Genomic DNA, 19019 nt, shown 5'->3' on the forward strand with positions numbered 1-19019 from the left:
CACTGTCATGTGACATGTGTTGCAGATGTCCCAACACTAGAATCTGACCACTGTCATGTGACATGTGTTGCAGATGTCCCAACACTAGAATCTGACCACTGTCATGTGACATGTGTTACAGATGTCCCAACACTAGAATCTGACCACTGTCATGTGACATTTGTTGCAGATGTCCCAACACTAGAATCTGACCACTGTCATGTGACATGTGTTGCAGATGTCCCAACACTAGAATCTGACCACTGTCATGTGACATGTGTTACAGATGTCCCAACACTAGAATCTGACCACTGTCATGTGACATGTGTTGCAGATGTCCCAACACTAGAATCTGACCACTGTCATGTGACATGTGTTGCAGATGTCCCAACACTAGAATCTGACCACTGTCATGTGACATGTGTTGCAGATGTCCCAACACTAGAATCTGACCACTGTCATGTGACATGTGTTACAGATGTCCCAACACTAGAATCTGACCACTGTCATGTGACATTTGTTGCAGATGTCCCAACACTAGAATCTGACCACTGTCATGTGACATGTGTTGCAGATGTCCCAACACTAGAATCTGACCACTGTCATGTGACATGTGTTACAGATGTCCCAACACTAGAATCTGACCACTGTCATGTGACATGTGTTGCAGATGTCCCAACACTAGAATCTGACCACTGTCATGTGACATGTGTTACAGATGTCCCAACACTAGAATCTGACCACTGTCATGTGACATTTGTTGCAGATGTCCCAACACTAGAATCTGACCACTGTCATGTGACATGTGTTGCAGATGTCCCAACACTAGAATCTGACCACTGTCATGTGACATGTGTTACAGATGTCCCAACACTAGAATCTGACCACTGTCATGTGACATGTGTTGCAGATGTCCCAACACTAGAATCTGACCACTGTCATGTGACATGTATTACAGATGTCCCAACACTAGAATCTGACCACTGTCATGTGACATTTGTTGCAGATGTCCCAACACTAGAATCTGACCACTGTCATGTGACATGTGTTACAGATGTCCCAACACTAGAATCTGACCACTGTCATGTGACATGTGTTACAGATGTCCCAACACTAGAATCTGACCACTGTCATGAGACATGTGTTGCAGATGTCCCAACACTAGAATCTGACCACTGTCATGTGACATGTGTTGCAGATGTCCCAACACTAGAATCTGACCACTGTCATGTGACATGTGTTGCAGATGTCCCAACACTAGAATCTGACCACTGTCATGTGACATGTGTTACAGATGTCCCAACACTAGAATCTGACCACTGTCATGTGACATTTGTTGCAGATGTCCCAACACTAGAATCTGACCACTGTCATGTGACATGTGTTGCAGATGTCCCAACACTAGAATCTGACCACTGTCATGTGACATGTGTTACAGATGTCCCAACACTAGAATCTGACCACTGTCATGTGACATTTGTTGCAGATGTCCCAACACTAGAATCTGACCACTGTCATGTGACATGTGTTGCAGATGTCCCAACACTAGAATCTGACCACTGTCATGTGACATGTGTTACAGATGTCCCAACACTAGAATCTGACCACTGTCATGTGACATGTGTTGCAGATGTCCCAACACTAGAATCTGACCACTGTCATGTGACATGTGTTACAGATGTCCCGGCACTAGAATCTGACCACTGTCATGTGACATGTGTTACAGATGTCCCGGCACTAGAATCTGACCACTGTCACGTGACATGTGTTACAGATGTCCCAACACTAGAATCTGACCACTGTCATGTGACATGTGTTACAGATGTCCCAACACTAGAATCTGACCACTGTCATGTGACATGTGTTGCAGATGTCCCAACACTAGAATCTGACCACTGTCATGTGACATGTGTTGCAGATGTCCCAACACTAGAATCTGACCACTGTCATGTGACATGTGTTACAGATGTCCCAACACTAGAATCTGACCACTGTCATGAGACATGTGTTGCAGATGTCCCAACACTAGAATCTGACCACTGTCATGTGACATTTGTTGCAGATGTCCCAACACTAGAATCTGACCACTGTCATGTGACATGTGTTACAGATGTCCCAACACTAGAATCTGACCACTGTCATGTGACATGTGTTACAGATGTCCCAACACTAGAATCTGACCACTGTCATGAGACATGTGTTGCAGATGTCCCAACACTAGAATCTGACCACTGTCATGTGACATGTGTTGCAGATGTCCCAACACTAGAATCTGACCACTGTCATGTGACATGTGTTGCAGATGTCCCAACACTAGAATCTGACCACTGTCATGTGACATGTGTTACAGATGTCCCAACACTAGAATCTGACCACTGTCATGTGACATTTGTTGCAGATGTCCCAACACTAGAATCTGACCACTGTCATGTGACATGTGTTGCAGATGTCCCAACACTAGAATCTGACCACTGTCATGTGACATGTGTTGCAGATGTCCCGGCACTAGAATCTGACCACTGTCACGTGACATGTGTTACAGATGTCCCAACACTAGAATCTGACCACTGTAAAGTGACATGTGTTACAGATGTCCCGGCACTAGAATCTGACCACTGTCATGTGACATTTGTTGCAGATGTCCCAACACTAGAATCTGACCACTGTCATGTGACATTTGTTGCAGATGTCCCAACACTAGAATCTGACCACTGTCATGTGACATGTGTTACAGATGTCCCAACACTAGAATCTGACCACTGTCATGTGACATGTGTTACAGATGTCCCAACACTAGAATCTGACCACTGTCATGTGACATGTGTTACAGATGTCCCAACACTAGAATCTGACCACTGTCATGTGACATGTGTTACAGATGTCCCAACACTAGAATCTGACCACTGTCATGAGACATGTGTTGCAGATGTCCCAACACTAGAATCTGACCACTGTCATGTGACATTTGTTGCAGATGTCCCAACACTAGAATCTGACCACTGTCATGTGACATGTGTTACAGATGTCCCAACACTAGAATCTGACCACTGTCATTTGACATGTGTTACAGATGTCCCAACACTAGAATCTGACCACTGTCATGAGACATGTGTTGCAGATGTCCCAACACTAGAATCTGACCACTGTCATGTGACATGTGTTGCAGATGTCCCAACACTAGAATCTGACCACTGTCATGTGACATGTGTTGCAGATGTCCCAACACTAGAATCTGACCACTGTCATGTGACATGTGTTACAGATGTCCCAACACTAGAATCTGACCACTGTCATGTGACATTTGTTGCAGATGTCCCAACACTAGAATCTGACCACTGTCATGTGACATGTGTTGCAGATGTCCCAACACTAGAATCTGACCACTGTCATGTGACATGTGTTACAGATGTCCCAACACTAGAATCTGACCACTGTCATGTGACATGTGTTGCAGATGTCCCAACACTAGAATCTGACCACTGTCATGTGACATGTATTACAGATGTCCCAACACTAGAATCTGACCACTGTCATGTGACATTTGTTGCAGATGTCCCAACACTAGAATCTGACCACTGTCATGTGACATGTGTTACAGATGTCCCAACACTAGAATCTGACCACTGTCATGTGACATGTGTTACAGATGTCCCAACACTAGAATCTGACCACTGTCATGAGACATGTGTTGCAGATGTCCCAACACTAGAATCTGACCACTGTCATGTGACATGTGTTGCAGATGTCCCAACACTAGAATCTGACCACTGTCATGTGACATGTGTTGCAGATGTCCCAACACTAGAATCTGACCACTGTCATGTGACATGTGTTACAGATGTCCCAACACTAGAATCTGACCACTGTCATGTGACATTTGTTGCAGATGTCCCAACACTAGAATCTGACCACTGTCATGTGACATGTGTTGCAGATGTCCCAACACTAGAATCTGACCACTGTCATGTGACATGTGTTACAGATGTCCCAACACTAGAATCTGACCACTGTCATGTGACATTTGTTGCAGATGTCCCAACACTAGAATCTGACCACTGTCATGTGACATGTGTTGCAGATGTCCCAACACTAGAATCTGACCACTGTCATGTGACATGTGTTACAGATGTCCCAGCACTAGAATCTGACCACTGTCATGTGACATGTGTTACAGATGTCCCAACACTAGAATCTGACCACTGTCATGTGACATGTGTTGCAGATGTCCCAACACTAGAATCTGACCACTGTCATGTGACATGTATTACAGATGTCCCAACACTAGAATCTGACCACTGTCATGTGACATTTGTTGCAGATGTCCCAACACTAGAATCTGACCACTGTCATGTGACATGTGTTACAGATGTCCCAACACTAGAATCTGACCACTGTCATGTGACATGTGTTACAGATGTCCCAACACTAGAATCTGACCACTGTCATGAGACATGTGTTGCAGATGTCCCAACACTAGAATCTGACCACTGTCATGTGACATGTGTTGCAGATGTCCCAACACTAGAATCTGACCACTGTCATGTGACATGTGTTGCAGATGTCCCAACACTAGAATCTGACCACTGTCATGTGACATGTGTTACAGATGTCCCAACACTAGAATCTGACCACTGTCATGTGACATTTGTTGCAGATGTCCCAACACTAGAATCTGACCACTGTCATGTGACATGTGTTGCAGATGTCCCAACACTAGAATCTGACCACTGTCATGTGACATGTGTTACAGATGTCCCAACACTAGAATCTGACCACTGTCATGTGACATTTGTTGCAGATGTCCCAACACTAGAATCTGACCACTGTCATGTGACATGTGTTGCAGATGTCCCAACACTAGAATCTGACCACTGTCATGTGACATGTGTTACAGATGTCCCAACACTAGAATCTGACCACTGTCATGTGACATTTGTTGCAGATGTCCCAACACTAGAATCTGACCACTGTCATGTGACATGTGTTGCAGATGTCCCAACACTAGAATCTGACCACTGTCATGTGACATGTGTTACAGATGTCCCAGCACTAGAATCTGACCACTGTCATGTGACATGTGTTACAGATGTCCCAACACTAGAATCTGACCACTGTCATGTGACATGTGTTGCAGATGTCCCAACACTAGAATCTGACCACTGTCATGTGACATGTATTACAGATGTCCCAACACTAGAATCTGACCACTGTCATGTGACATTTGTTGCAGATGTCCCAACACTAGAATCTGACCACTGTCATGTGACATGTGTTACAGATGTCCCAACACTAGAATCTGACCACTGTCATGTGACATGTGTTACAGATGTCCCAACACTAGAATCTGACCACTGTCATGTGACATTTGTTGCAGATGTCCCAACACTAGAATCTGACCACTGTCATGTGACATGTGTTGCAGATGTCCCAACACTAGAATCTGACCACTGTCATGTGACATGTGTTACAGATGTCCCAACACTAGAATCTGACCACTGTCATGTGACATTTGTTGCAGATGTCCCAACACTAGAATCTGACCACTGTCATGTGACATGTGTTGCAGATGTCCCAACACTAGAATCTGACCACTGTCATGTGACATGTGTTACAGATGTCCCAACACTAGAATCTGACCACTGTCATGTGACATGTGTTACAGATGTCCCGGCACTAGAATCTGACCACTGTCATGTGACATGTGTTACAGATGTCCCAACACTAGAATCTGACCACTGTCATGTGACATGTGTTACAGATGTCCCGGCACTAGAATCTGACCACTGTCATGTGACATGTGTTACAGATGTCCCAACACTAGAATCTGACCACTGTCATGTGACATGTGTTACAGATGTCCCAACACTAGAATCTGACCACTGTCATGTGACATGTGTTGCAGATGTCCCAACACTAGAATCTGACCACTGTCATGTGACATGTATTACAGATGTCCCAACACTAGAATCTGACCACTGTCATGTGACATTTGTTGCAGATGTCCCAACACTAGAATCTGACCACTGTCATGTGACATGTGTTACAGATGTCCCAACACTAGAATCTGACCACTGTCATGTGACATGTGTTACAGATGTCCCAACACTAGAATCTGACCACTGTCATGTGACATTTGTTGCAGATGTCCCAACACTAGAATCTGACCACTGTCATGTGACATGTGTTGCAGATGTCCCAACACTAGAATCTGACCACTGTCATGTGACATGTGTTACAGATGTCCCAACACTAGAATCTGACCACTGTCATGTGACATTTGTTGCAGATGTCCCAACACTAGAATCTGACCACTGTCATGTGACATGTGTTGCAGATGTCCCAACACTAGAATCTGACCACTGTCATGTGACATGTGTTACAGATGTCCCAACACTAGAATCTGACCACTGTCATGTGACATGTGTTACAGATGTCCCGGCACTAGAATCTGACCACTGTCATGTGACATGTGTTACAGATGTCCCAACACTAGAATCTGACCACTGTCATGTGACATTTGTTGCAGATGTCCCAACACTAGAATCTGACCACTGTCATGTGACATGTGTTACAGATGTCCCAACACTAGAATCTGACCACTGTCATGTGACATGTGTTACAGATGTCCCAACACTAGAATCTGACCACTGTCATGTGACATGTGTTACAGATGTCCCACCACTAGAATCTGACCACTGTCATGTGACATGTGTTGCAGATGTCCCAACACTAGAATCTGACCACTGTCATGTGACATTTGTGTATGTAAACATGCCAAGTGTGTGTGGGTGTGGATAAAAATGGTATAGTCTCGTATTCTTCTGTAGTGACTTTTTAGCTACTGATTGGCTAAAACCGCCTTCATGTTAGAGGATGTAGCGCCACCTGTTGTTTTGGCTGCACTTTTCACAGACTAAGAAGTGCATTTTTGGACAATTGCAAGCTTCCAATTTAGTGGGAGCAGTTTGGGTAAGGCCCCCTTCCTCACTACGCTTCCTTGTGTCCTAATACAGAGGTGTCAAAGTGGTTTTCACTGAGGGCCACATCGCAGTTATGTTTGGCCCCAGAGGGCCGCTTCTAACAGTGAATACTATTATTACATATTTTTTTAATGCATTTTATTAGTAGATTTAAAAAAAAATAAAATAAAATGTAAAAAAAACATGGCAAGTTGCAATAATTTCACCTCGAAATGTAGTGCATATTAATTACTGTAAATGGGAAAAACAGTACTGCTGTTTTTATGGTAAGAAAAAAAAGGTAGCTCAGTTGCCAGAATTTTTCTGTAAAATTTACATTTGTTTTTTTACTGTAAACAAAAAAACTGCAATTTTATTGTAAAATTTTAGCACCTGAGCTGCCAGTTTTTTTGGTTATTTTTTTTTAACCCAAATCAACAACTGTAGATTTTTCGGTGTATTGCTGTATTACTGTAAATACCAAAACGACACCACCGTTTATTACAGTAATAAAAGTACTGTTGTTTTTTTTTTAAAGAGAAAAATGCTGTAAAAACCACAGTACATTTCCCGATTTTACCATTAAATCTATTACTACTTTTATATTCCGTGCCAATTATTGTCACATACACACTAAGTGTGCTGAAGATTATCCTCTGCATTTGACCCATCACCCCCTGGAGGTGAGGAGCAGTGAGCAGCATCGGTGGCCGCGCCCGGGAATAATTTTTGGTGATTTAACCCCCAATTCCAATATTGCACAATTTGATGAATAGCTTGCTTTGTTCATTATTATTAGTATTTATTTCTATTTAAAAAATGGTTTGAATGTTTGATAATATGTTTTTGCATAATTACACAATAATTAAAGGCCTACTGAAAGCCACTACTAGCGACCACGCAGTCTGATAGTTTATATATCAATGATGAAATCTTAACATTGCAACACATGCCAATACGGCCGGGTTAACTTATAAAGTGACATTTTACATTTTCCGCTAAACTTCCGGTTGAAAAGGTCTATGTATGATGACGTATGCGCGTGACGTCAATGGTTGAAACGGAAGTATTGGGACACATTGTATCCAACACAAAAAGCTCTGTTTTCATCTCAAAATTCCACAGTATTCTGGACATCTGTGTTGGTGAATCTTTTGCAATTTGTTTAATGAACAATGAAGACTGCAAAGAAGAAAGCTTTAGGTGGGATCGGTGTATTAGCGGCTGGCTGCAGCAACACAAACAGGAGGACTTTGACTTGGATAGCAGACGCGCTATCCGACGCTAGCCGCCGACCGCATCTATGATCGGGTGAAGTCCTTCGTCACTCCGTCGATCGCTGGAACGCAGGTGAGCACGGGTGTTGATGAGCAGATGAGGGCTGGCGTAGTGTTTTTAGCATAGCTCTGTGAGGTCCCGTTGCTAAGTTAGCTTCAATGGTGTCGTTAGCAACAGCATTGTTAAGCTTCGCCAGCCTGGAAAGCATTAACTGTGTAGTTACATGTCCATGGTTTAATAGTATTGTTGATCTTCTGTCTATCCTTCCAGTCAGGGGTTTATTTCTTTTGTTTCTATCTGCATTTAAGCACGATGCTATCACGTTAGCTCCGTAGCTAAAGTGCTTCGCCGATGTATTGTCGTGGAGATAAAAGTCACTGTGAATGTCCATTTCGCGTTCTGGACTCTCATTTTCAAGAGGATATAGTATCCCAGGTGGTTTAAAATACAAATCTGTGATCCACAACAGAAAAAGGAGAGAGTGTGGAATCCAATGAGCCAGCTTGTACCTAAGTTACGGTCAGAGCGAAAAAAGATGCGTCCTGCACTGCACTCTAGTCCTTCACTCTCACGTTCCTCATCCACGAATCTTTCATCCTGGCTCAAATTAATGGGGTAATCGTCGCTTTCTCGGTCCGAATCGCTCTCACTGTTGGTGTAAACAATGGGGAAATGTGAGGAGCCTTTCAACCTGTGACGTCACGCTACTTCCGCTACAGGCAAGGCTTTTTTTTATCAGCGAGCAAAAGTTGCGAACTTTATCGTCGATGTTCTCTACTAAATCCTTTCAGCAAAAATATGGCAATATCGCGAAATGATCAAGTATGACACATAGAATCCCCTTTTAAATAAAAACATTTCATTTCAGCAGGCCTTTAAAGTAAGCATTTGGTTGGCAAAGATGGAAGAAATTGAGGTGAAGCAGCAACTTATCAGGACTTCCATCCCAGTCACCCAAATCCTCCTCAGTTCAGGTGTTTCTATGTGCTAAAGCAGTGTATTTCAACCTTTTTTTAAGCCCAGGCACATTTTTGGCGTTGAAAAAATGCGGAGGCACACCACCAGCAGAAATCATTAAAAAAACGAAACTCAGTTGACAGTAAAAAGTCGTTGTCGCAATTGTTGGATATGACTTTAAAGCATAACCAAGCATGCATCACTATAGCTCTTGTCTCAAAGTAGGTGTACTGTCACCACCTGTCACATCACACCCTGACTTATTTGGAGTTTATTGCTGTTTTCCTGTGTGTAGTGTTTTACTTCCTGTCTTGCGCTCCTATTTTGGTGGCTTTTTCTCTTTTTTTGGTATTTTCCAGTAGCAGTTTCATGTCTTCCTTTGAGTGATATTTCCCGCATCTACTTTGTTTTGGCAATCAAGAATATTTCAGTTGTTTTTATCCTTCTTTGTGGGGACATTGTTGATTGTCATGTCATGTTCGGATGTACATTGTCTTTGCTCCACAGTAAGTCTTTGCTGTCGTCCAGCATTCTGTTTTTGTTTACTTTGTAGCCAGTTCAGTTTTAGTTTGGTTCTGCATAGCCTTCCCTAAGCTTCGATGCCTTTTCTTAGGGGCACTCACCTTTTGTTTATATTTGGTTTCAGCATTAGACACCTTTTTACCTGCACACTGCCTCCCGCTGTTTCCGACATCTACAAAGCAATTAGCTTCCGGCTGCCACCTACTGATATGGAAGAGTATTACAGCACCGACACTCGACAACAACACATCATTTGCAGACTATAATTACTGGTTTGCAAAAAATATTTTTTACCCAAATAGGTGAAATGAGATAATCTCCCACGGCACACCAGACTGTATCTCACGGCACACTAGTGTGCCGCGGCACAGTGGTTGAAAAACACTGTGCTAAAGGACATCCTGTGAAACAGCAGGAATGCATGAAATGGGTCCATTAGTTTCATCATGAAGCCACTGCGATTACACAAAAAAGGTGATCCTAGGACTTTATCACTTCCCAGCTGGATGAGTTAAGAAGGGAAACTCACCCCCCTCTCAACCTTTGCATTGATTTTCCGAGAGAGTGGGAGATCTGGGGATTACTTCGGAGAGCGGCGATGAAGACCCAGCTTATTGGGTCTTTTTTGTATTTGGCAAACGGGCTCCGCAAAGATGGGGGAGACAAAATCTAGGGCTTACGGCCACGGCGCCCAAATGGGGCAAGTTGAAAGCAGCGCTTGGGATGGGAAGCTGGGAGAGAAGGTGCCTCATTTAGGAGTGGTACATTTGGACAGGGGGCACGGGGAAACGCTTTAAGTAAACCACAGAGGCCCCAACAATCGTCAGGAATTGAGACGTTTTTAAACCTTTAACGGGGGACTGTGATCAAAGCCGCCGCCAATCCTCGCTGAAAGCGCAACCGGAGGGAGCAGGAGGGGATTGCGCGGGGATCACGGCAGGTTTGAAAACCTAAAATCAGCACATTAGCTTTATAAGGGCGTCAGAATATAGGATGAGGGGGGGAGACCGACAGAATTCCGAGCTGAGCGGAGGAAAAACCAGGCCACTTCTGAGGAGAAATCCTGCCCTTTTTAAAGATGCAGGACGGTGATAGTTTCCCTTAAAGCAGGGGTGTCCAAACTTTTTCCACCGGGGGCCGCACACGGAAAAATTAAAGCATGTGGGGGCCATTTTGATATTTTTCATTTTCAAACCATAACAAAATATATGGATTTTTTTATTTATTTTACCTTTAGGGGTCCCGGGGACCATAAAGGGTTTCAGTCATTAAAATGTTCAAAATAAGTCAGATTATTATTATTTTTTTAATTATTTAACGCTTACAGTAAATCTCTATATCAACTTCAAGTTGATATAAAGTAATACAAATTAATAAAAATGTTTTATGGCTTTTCTGTCAAAAACAACTTAGTTTTTTTTATAGTGAAACTGAAATATGCAGTATTTAGTAATTAGAGCCCTAAAAGATCAATAATGCAGGACACCTTTGATTTTAATTCTTTCATATTTTTGAGTAATCACAGTGAAAAGATAAATAAAAAAATCACTAAATATATTTGGGATCCAAAAGGTGCCCCCACTCATAAAGTGATACATTTTTATTAGGTTTTTCTTTTATTTCCAACACTTAAGTTACGAGATCAACTTCAGATATACACTACCGTTCAAAAGTTTGGGGTCACACTGAAATGTCCTTATTTTTGAAGGAAAAGCACTGAAGATAACTTTAAACTAGTCTTAACTTTACAGAAATACACTCTATACATTGCTAATGTGCTAAATGACTATTCTAGCTGCAAATGTCTGCTTTTTGGTGCAATATCTACATAGGTGTATAGAGGCCCATTTCCAGCAACTATCACTCCAGTGTTCTAATGGTACAATGTGTTTGCTCATTGGCTCAGAAGGCTAATTGATGATTAGAAAACCCTTGTGCAATCATGTTCACACATCTGAAAACACTTTAGCTCGTTACAGAAGCTACAAAACTGACCTTCCTTTGAGCAGATTGACTTTCTGGAGCATCACATTTGTGGGGTCACTTAAACGCTCAAAATGGCCAGAAATAGAGAACTTTCATCTGAAACTCCACAGTCTATTCTTGTTCTTAGAATCGAAGGCTATTCCACAAAATTGTTTTGAACAGTAGTGTATCTGTCGATTTTATGCTGGAACTATTATTTTGTTTGTTTTATGCGCTTTTGTCAAAGAAAACTTTGATGTTTTTATATGGCTACTACACAATATATGCAATATTTACCACATAAAACATTTTAAAGTGAAATATTTGAAGTAATTGCAGCCCTGAAAATAATTCATTATAACATGGATTTTTTGTCTTTTTTTTTTTTTTTTTGAGTAATGGCAAAAAAAGAAAAATGAAGAAAGACAAAAGAAAAAAAAAACAGCCTGCATGGCAGCTTTTGTGTCAACATTGCAACCTTTTCTCGTTAGATTTCACCTCATTCCACTTTTTTTAATGTTCTTTTTTATTTTTACAATAGTATTTCCAGAATGTGTGGCGGGCCGGTACACAATTAGCTGCGGGCCGCAAATGGCCCCCGGGCCGCACTTTGGACACCCCTGCCTTAAAACATCTGTACTTTTATTTTTGAATATTACTTTACAATCAATTGACCTGCAAATTGAGACCAGAATCTCTGCCAACTTCAGCTGACCCAACTTAACATGAGTGGACAACAGACTTTAGCCCGAGGTAATAAGTGGCTTAGATGTTCTAGGTATTGTCCGGGCTAGTCCAGTTGACCTACTGGGGATAATGGAGTGGAGCCCATTTTAACCCTTGGGGGTCTGCAGAAGAGGAGTCTCTAAAGCAGACCTGGGCAAATGAAGGCCCGGGGGCCACATGCGGCCCGTTGAGCTTTTCAATCTGGCCCACCGGACATTCCCAAATAATTTATTTAGATGTTTAAGATGTAAAGTGTAGCTGCCATTATGATGTGAAGTCATCTTTTATAATGACCGCAAGTCTTCAACTATACTAAGTCTTTACATGCTTGGAATCTGCATGATATACTAGTTACTATGGTCATGTAATTAGTTACTAATGGTAAACTAATTAGTTGCTATTGTAGTAGAATTTCTGACCTTTTGGCCTATATTTCTTGTCTTTTAAGAATGTCCGCTCATTTTCAATACTCTTGTATTTTTGTGCCATTGAATGGACCAGTTGTGGGACAAAAGTGAATATTAAGTCGTGCCAACCTGTCTACAGAATGTGTTGACTGTCTAAAGGATTCGAGTTGTTATGGAACAGATAGGAAAAACAAAACAAGACATTGACGCACTCGATAAGGAACGATGACGCACAACAGACATATAAAAAATGTCAGAAGACCGGAACTCGGAAGTGATTTTGGCTTGTGTGTGTCTTGTTTGCTCCGGAGTAACTTGTGGTTTGTCTGCACGGCCAACTCAATTCAACCTGCACTTCCGATAATGGGTAAATAAATTTGTTGTACTAAACTACTTTTGTTGCCTGCTTAAGCTTCGGACAATCCACTACACTATGGTCATGTAATTAGTTACTATGGTAATGTAAGTCACAGCAGCTCAGACGAGGCACCAAGCAGTGTGGGTGGGGAGCGTTTCCACAGAGTGTTTCCAGAGCCTGAAATGTGGGTGTCAGGGACAGACGTGGAAGGACATTTTTACAGAAAAGTTCTAAAGCTTAGTGATATATCAGATGTATCAGATCGTAGGTGTTAGTTTCTTTACCCTTCACCTTCGTATTTCACTGTTTGTTGCATTTTTGTTGCGTTTCGCTTGATTGTAAAATATGTGGATGGAGAGGGGGTGTGATGTTCATATGTTGTCAATATTCAGTGTTTTATCCTTCATAGTTAATATTGTAACATTCTTTATTTTCATGTACATTCTGGGTGTCTCATTCAGTAGAAAATGTAAAATTCCATTCCGTTTTTTAAACGTTTTTAGCATTCAATAAGACATTATTGTGAGGTTTTGTCTTATTGTTCCTAAAAATAAATATACCGGCCCCCAGACACATTTTTCGCGCCTTGATTTTACCAGTCCGGCCCACTTGGGAGTAGATTTTTCTCCATGTGCCCCCCCCCCCCCCCCATCTAAAAGGAGTCTGACACCCCTACTTTAAAACATTCATATCAGTAGGAGGAAAAAACGGAACTTAAAAGTTTCTTGTCACTGCTCACATCTTTCATGTATTCAGTTCAGCTCCTCTCCGTACGCCGCATTCTGTGATCTAACTCCGAGCAGGTGCAGCTATGGACCTCACGTCTCCTTCCCCTTTTTTTTTTAAATCCACCTCAAACGGAGCACAAATTAGTCCACTTCTTTCGCCTCTCCTGCTGCAGACTCTCCCAGTCGCAGGTCTAATTCCGAGCCATCCCTTAGCCTCGGGTAGCAGGAGGGGGGCGCCGCTTGCTTGCTTGCTTGTGCTGAATTATAAATCAAAGAGCGCCTACATGAAACTCTCTAATTACGCTCCTTTCTCGCCTTCGTGTGTCACTTTAGTAGGAATAAAGATTGGAAATGACAGAGCAAAGATGACAGAGTGACCATTTTCCTGTCATTACTTTTACATCGATGCTAATTCTCACTTCTCCTTCACGCTTTGATGTGCGGGCCCCCCCGACTGAACGGCCTTCACGGCGGCCACAGAATGAAAAATCTCCCGCACCATCCTAAAGGTAAGTTATTTTTATTCGCCATCCCCACTTCTGCAGCGTATTTGTGACTTCCTCATCCCCTTTCGTGTCCTCTGAGTGTCATTCTCCGCCCCCTCCCAAGTCTGCGAGGCAAACCAATTTATCACCAGGCATCAACTTGGTCTGTTTTCCGAGGATCTCCTAATGAAAGGGGGTGCCGTGTCCTGGCCAGTCCACGGAGACTTGAGGGGGCAAGAAGTCCACTTCCGAGTACAACTTGGGGAAGTAATTACCCCTTCTGATGGACCTCGGAGAACATCCCCGCCAGCCGGGCCGCAGCAACTTACACACACACATTGTTAAGAGGAGGTCCCGGATGTCATACGCCCTGGATGGGGTGTGGGGGGTGATGCGAAAGGGTCGACTCAGCAAGCCTTGGCCTGGGTACAAGGTATTGGCGAAAGCATCCGAGGATCAGTGCCAACCACAGCGGAGACCGACGTGGGGGATGGAGGCGGGAGGGTCTTTGACAGGAAGAGGGATGAACCGTTCCAGGGAGATAAATAACGAGGGGGAAGTGGGCAGCGGGTGACCCCCTCTGGCAGGGCGGCCTCATCGGGACAGCGAGTGACTGACCTGTGGGTGGAATCTGGCGGGGCCCACACGCTGGCTAGTGACCTCGCCAATTAAGACGGGGGTCTTTACGATGAAATTTGAACACAGTTTTCCATTCACTGACACTAGACCAGTGGTTCTTAACCTTGTTGGAGGTACCGAACCCCACCAGATTCATATGCGCATTCACCCAACCCGAACCGTAATCATAAAATGATTTATTATATTAAAGAAATACTAATGAAGATATATTTTACAAACAGAAAGTTACAGGAATGTACACATGATCCCATGTTTACATCTCATTGTGCAACATGTGAATGTTTTAGTGGAAACTAAATGCGATATCTGAATGGGGTACACATTATTTCCAAAGCAGGACCCCCACCCAGACATATAATACTAGTACACAGCTCATGAAAAACAATATGTTTATAGTCATTGTTAGTGGGCCAAAACACTTATATTAGAAAATGATCTCATGGAAATGACTGCTGTCATTTGATTATAATAATAAAACATTGAACTTGTTATTTAGTCAGGTTTGGGACAGGTGTGCTGCAGGTGTGACCACATGTGCTCCACATGCTCAAGGAGTTTTTGCGTTTGCTCACACATATGGACAATTAGAGGGAACGTTGTTTGGGGGTATCCATAATACGCCGACAGGGAGAAGTTTTGTTTACACGATGAGTCGGGCGTGTCTTGACCTCCGCGGCGGAGGCTCTGCCGAACCCCTGAGGCCGACTCACCGAACCCCTAGGGTTCGATCGAAACCAGGTTAAGAACCACTGCATTAGACTTTAAACTTTTGACTGACACTGTGTATTAGGGCTGCATGATATAGATCAGGACTGGGCAATTATTTTGACAATGATTTGAATTATTGTTAGAATAATGATGTGTAAGTTATCACACAACTCTTATGCTTAAAGGCCGTTGCTATAGTTATTATCAATTGTGCTGAAGTTGTACTTTTCTATCTGTGCAAAGGGACAACTTGCAAATCCAATTGATTGATTGATTGATTGAAACTTTTATTAGATGTCAGGTTCAAACACTGATGACATTTATTAATCAGACAAGAAGCAAGGAATCATGCAGAGACAGCGTTCAATTTAGCTCATGGGGAGAACGCATGGAGCTGCACCCTTAGTCACAGTCTCGCCCTACGCTCTAAGGCAGTGGTTCTCAACCTTTTTTCTTGTTTTTGAACACTGACTTTTTGCAGTGTACAAAATACTAGCGCGGTTTAAGAGTAGCATTTTAAAGTGTACAGGAGAAGTGGGTACATGGCTTCAGGTCAAAATATCAAAAAAGGTATGCGACTGTAAAACGCCTGGGGACTACTGATCTAATCCAAACACCCTTCCTCTATAAACATTGAAGTTGCTTGCTGACTAACAGAGAGAGGGAAGAGAAACAAATATACACTGCAAAAAGTGAAATCTAAGTAAGATGAAATATGTCAAATAAGGGTGATATTTGCTTATTTTCTGTCTGATAAGATCATTCTTCTCACTAAGCAGATTTGATGTTAGAGTGTTTTACTTGTTTGAAGTGTTTTGCTCCTAAATGATGTCAGTAAGATATTACAGCTTGTTGCTGAGATTTGATGAGCTATATTGAGTAAAACATGCTTGAAACTAGAATATCAACTGTTGTGTCATCAACACTCACAAGTAGAAAACTACTTTTTTAAAGTCATCATTTCTTATTTCAAGCATGAAAATAAAAAAATCATGACTTTGACACAATTGTGTCTCATAATTAAAACAGATGACAGCCAAATGCTGTTTTATTTTCAATGAAACAATAGAAAATAGGTACTCATATAGTAGTACAGTTGGCACAGTACAGTAAACTGACAGTTAATATTTAAACATTTAACATGTGACATTTCTAACTATTTTGAACAGAAATAGTTCATGCACATTCAGATCAATTCTTCAAAATTACAATAAAAAAAAATTTGTCTGGGGGTCCGGGCTGTATATATGCACACTAATTGACTGAAAGAGCACGCACTTGGCGCGATGATGTCATGTTATCCATGGAAAAATGCATTTTTAGACAATATGACTTGCCTGAGCGGCTAGGAGACCCCGAGAGTAACAAGCGCTTGCCTTGTTGCCTTTCCATTAAGAACAATAAACTAGTTTTTAGTATAAGTTTGCTGCTTTCAAGAAATGTAATATCATTATGTCAAGATAATGGCACTAGCATTTACTTCATTTAAGAATATTTTTCAACATATTGAGCAAAAAGGTCTCTTCTTTGTTTTTCTACCAAGAAAAGTGCACTTGTTATTAGTGAGTATATACTTATTTTAAGCTATTTTCAGGTTCATTGAAGTTAGCTGATTTGACTTGTTTTGGAAAGTCTTGACAAGCCACATTTTCTTGTTCTATTGGCAGATAATTTTGCTTAGTTCATATAAAATACCCCTCATTTTTGTATTTTTTTTTTCTTGTTTTTGAACACTGACTTTTTGCAGTGTAGCGAACTCGGCGCAATTTTTGGGGCGAATGACCTTCTTTTCTCAACGGAACCACCATCAAAAACCAAATCGTTGAATGCCTTCTAACACAGGGCGACAAAAACGAAACAAAATGGCGGCTAACGAGACAATTTAATTAAAAGCGATGAGTCGCGGTGTTTTAATCTACCGTGCAAGAGGATCCTGGAGACCGCGTTGGCTGCCGTCCACAATCTTGATTACACCACAGTTGGCTGGGAAGGAGGCTTCTGGGAAACAGTGGCGAGCTTGATGAAGTCAAGAAGGCCCCGGCTGAGAAGCTCACGGGTCTCTTGCAAGCGCTCGGTTGGCATCGTCGACCCTCAGGCGGTCCCACGATGAACCCTCGGCCCGTAACGGTCAGGGTGACAGCGGGCGATACGTCGGGGATGTTCGCTGCCGAGAGTCAGAGGAAGAGGAGGGTGGAGCAAGGGTTGAAGGAGGAGCAGATCAATTTTGCTGTTTGATCTTGCACAGGCCCTGAATAAATGTATATTTTAAGATGCCTTTTTTTATATTTATATCTCGCCACTGCTGCTCTCTCCGCGCAAACATTGACATTCTTCCTGTTGACTCTTGACTTTTGTGGCTGGAGGCCTGATTTCATCCGACAACTCCGACTTGGAGTGGTTTTGTCAACACTTTTCCCCGCCAAGTGGAAGTGGCAACCATGGATATTAGTGCTCACTAAAAGAGATGTCCGATAATATCGGACCGCCGATATTATCGGCCGATAAATGCTTTAAAATGTAATATCGAAAATTATCGGTATCGGTTTCAAAAAGTACAATGTATGACTTTTTAAAACGCCGCTGTGTACACGGACGTAGGGAAAAGTACAATAAACCTTAAAGGCACTGCCTTTGCGTGCCGGCCCAGTCACATAATATCTACGGCTTTTCACACACACAAGTGAATGCAAGGCATACTTGGTCAACAGCCATACAGGTCACACTGAGGGTGACCGTATAAACAACTTTAACACTGTTACAAATATGCGCCACACTGTGAACCCACACCAAACAAGAATGACAAACACATTTCGGGAGAACATCCGCACCGTAACACAACATAAACACAACACAACAAATACCCAGAACCCCTTGCAGCACTAACTCTTCCGGGACGCTACAATATACACCCCCCGCTACCCACCCAACCCCGCCCACCTCAACCTCCTCATGCTCTATGTCCCAAATTCCAAGCTGCTGTTTTGAGGCATGTTAAAAAAAAGAATGCACTTTGTGACTTCAATAATAAATATGGCAGTGCCATGTTGGCCCTTTTTTTTCTCCATAACTTGAGTTGATTTATTTTGGAAAACCTTGTTACATTGTTTAATGCATCCAGCGGGGCATCACAACAAAATTAGGCACAATAATGTGTTGATTACACGACTGTATATATCGGTATCGGTTGATATCGGAATCTGTAATTAAGAGTTGGACAATATCGGAAATCAGCAAAAAAGCCATTATCGGACATCTCTAGTCGCTAATATCCAACACTTACTCAAAGTAGGGTGAAACAGGTGGAAGAG

This window comes from Entelurus aequoreus, linkage group LG22 (assembly GCF_033978785.1).
Source record: "Entelurus aequoreus isolate RoL-2023_Sb linkage group LG22, RoL_Eaeq_v1.1, whole genome shotgun sequence".
In the NCBI taxonomy this organism is placed as follows: domain Eukaryota; kingdom Metazoa; phylum Chordata; class Actinopteri; order Syngnathiformes; family Syngnathidae; genus Entelurus; species Entelurus aequoreus.